General features: G+C 39.4%; 1 protein-coding gene across 1 annotated transcript in view; it reads left to right on the plus strand.

Annotated features, from left to right (window-relative positions):
• PTH2R (parathyroid hormone 2 receptor) overlaps positions 1–3,111 on the plus strand; it is a 103,424-nt gene that overhangs the window by 88,230 nt on the left and 12,083 nt on the right. The window lies entirely within an intron of this gene.

Genomic DNA, 3,111 nt, shown 5'->3' on the forward strand with positions numbered 1-3,111 from the left:
TATTTCTATTTCTATTTTATTTTTTCCTGTACCCAAATTTTGACTTCTTTCTCTGATTATGGTTTTTTTATGAGAGATACCTAAAGTGAAAATTCTACGTGTAAGAGGGATATGCTGATTTACCCCAATATACTCAGTGTTTAGAGCATGCATCTCCCACTCACTCATTTGTTCATGCATTTAACAGGTCTTGATTAAGTGCCAAGAACGTGGCAGGTACTGCATGAGGCAATGGAGATGAGAGCGTGAGGAGATGGACACCAATTTCTCCTCACGCAGCTTACTCAGAGTGGGGGAGGGAAACAGTTAAATACGACAAGTACTCTGGTGAGGCTGGGGTGTCAAAAATGAATTCTGAGAAAAAGTAACATTCAACCTGAACCCTGAGAATGAGCCAACCTACTGAGGGTAAATGAGTGGGCAGAAGGAAACAGGCAAAGGGGACTCCAGGAACAAAGTCTCAGGGATGGGGTAACCTAAGGAGCCAGAGACTGCATGGCTGAAACTCTGAGTTCTTGTTTTAATTTATCTGTGGTTCACTTTGAATAAATCTTTAAATATATTTAAACTTTTAATTGAGAAAAAATCTAATTTTTATATTTGCAGTATTTTAAGATCACATTTACACAAAATTTATTCTTGCGTTATTGGCTTTAATGCTTACAAAAGATCATTTTGTTCTACACTTTCTGTTTTTTATTGTTTTGTTTTATCTGTAATTTACTCGAGGTAGACCTTCAAGTAAAATTTTCTCTCCAAGAAGGTTACATGAGATATGCACGACCCTTTAGATGATTTTCTCTTAGAATTATTTCTTCACCTTTTAAAGTAATGATAATAATAAAAATATCTCACCAGAAGCTTCCTCTTGGTCTTGTTCTCTTTCATTATTTTTGCCCAGTACCTTTTCATCTGCAGACTCAGGTCTTTCTTTAGTGTAGGATTTTTTTTTTCTCTTTTGTATTTATTGATTTGTTCTATTTGTTATTACCTTTTCTTCAGAAAGAGAAATAATCTGCATGCTGACTCTTAGTTCTGTGCCCTCTACATAAGCATCTTATCCCTTGTCACACAAGTCTGTGTTCTTTTTCCCTCCATTTGGGAAGCTTCTTCAAGTGTCTTCTAAATTGCTGAATCCTTTTCCTGCTCTGTCAGGTCTACTGCTTGCTGTTTCTAATATTGATTTTAGAACTTGGTTATATTTTCGACTCTCTTGTCAGTCCATCCTGTCCTTTAAAAAATTTCTGTCTTCATCTCAATCTGCTATTAAATCAACTACATTTTATGGGCAGTACAATGTGGTGGTTACACTGTGGATCTAGGCTGCATGGGTTGCATTAGGGCTCTGCTACTTGCTAGCTGTGTGGCCATGTGTAATTTGTGTAACTTGTGCCTCAGATTCCTCATCTGCAAAATGAGAACAATAATATGCCTGTCTCAAAGAGCTGTTGTGAAGACTAAGACTCAATTCATGTAAAACATTGAGAATAGTAAATAGTAAATTTCTAATGAACTTATATTGTATGTTTTCCTAAATTATTCAGAATAATTATTAGAATTTCTAACAGCTATTGTTGCATATATCAGTATGTGTATGTGCATGTGCATTTTGTTTACCTATCTTTTAAGGCAGCAATTTCTACACAATCTTAGTTTTTCTTAGTTCTTAATTCTTTCTGTAAACTGGTTGGTTGCACTTATGTGTATCTTCTCCAGTTACTAAATTGATGGACTTGTTAGTGTGTGTTTCATCTACAAATTTCCGGTGAGTTGCAGCGGTGTGGTCTGCTGACCAGAGGACAGAGTGACTGGTCCTGGGCATTTTAATATGGTGGAGCTTAAGACTGGCCCATCTGAAGCCACCTAAAATTCTTCCTTTTCCAGGAATAGGGAATGACAAATGACAATCCCAGCTGGCCTTGCTCCCACAGTTCTTCCTGCTTCAGTTTCTTCTGCTAGTCCTCGACACAGTAGTTACACAGCTCCACTTCCCAATATTTTCACCCCAGCTACAACATATTGCTTGGGAATGTAGTCATAGGGAGAGAGGAACTAGTGGGGGCATGAAATCAATTTGGCAATTCAGAAATCAGCACCCATGTATAGACAAGCAGCTTCTCACCTTCTGTTGAAAAAGATTTTGTGTCTGTGAGCTGGGTGCTGTAGCGTGTAAAGATGGAAATCCTCATTTCTCGTGTTTTGCATCTTCTTATCCTCCTGAAGAGAAGGTATGAGATAATGGTTAGGAAATCACAGTATGGACTCACACAGACCTGGTTCAAATTCCATCTGATAGCTGGGTAGTCCAGGTCAAATCAGTTAATCTCTTTGAGTTGGAATTTCATCATCCATAATAAATAGACACAATAAAAATATCTGTCCCATTGTCAGGAGAGGTTTTAAATTAGAGAGTGTTCAGTAAATGGCAGCTATTATTAGCATGGAAATATCCTTCTTCTTCCACCAGCTCACAGCATGCCTTTGTCCTTCCACAGGGTATGGGGCTCCAGACCCAGCCCTCAGTTCTTGTAGAAAGCGGTGAAATAGTTGAGGAGGTGCCTACAAGGTAGTCAATGGTAGGATGGCAAAGAGGGTGGTGGGGGGTTCAGGGCTGATGTAGACAATCAGCTGAATTGAGGACTGAGGCACACGAATCATCCAATAACCAAAATTTTCCAAATTCTGGAAATGACTGAGGACTGTGCAAGACAAGTTATCCCCAGGAATGCAGAACATGATGGGTTCTCTCTTCTGGCCCCTGCTCTGCCATTGATGTAGTGTCCACTCTTGGTAATCCACATTTCCATTATTCCTAAGTACTAGCACTTTCTGGGCAGCAGCCATCTCCGTGAGCAAAAGCACCAGAAGTTCAGGCTTCCACATCCTAAGACCCCAGAAGACCTCTGCTTCTGCTTCTTTTGGATTTCTTCACTGATCCTTGATGCCCTTGGACATAAAAGGGATTATTCCACCAACAGCCTCCTCCCCCTTTTCTAAAGCCAGAATTTGATTATTTCTGGTGGTGCCCAACCTGTAATCTTTCGACATCAATTTAATTGCCTACTTTGAGGGCCTGGTTTTATACAGCGTCTTGCTTGCCTTTTTTTTTTT

The sequence above is a fragment of the Galeopterus variegatus genome, unplaced genomic scaffold, assembly GCF_000696425.1.
Source record: "Galeopterus variegatus unplaced genomic scaffold, G_variegatus-3.0.2 Scaffold3021, whole genome shotgun sequence".
In the NCBI taxonomy this organism is placed as follows: domain Eukaryota; kingdom Metazoa; phylum Chordata; class Mammalia; order Dermoptera; family Cynocephalidae; genus Galeopterus; species Galeopterus variegatus.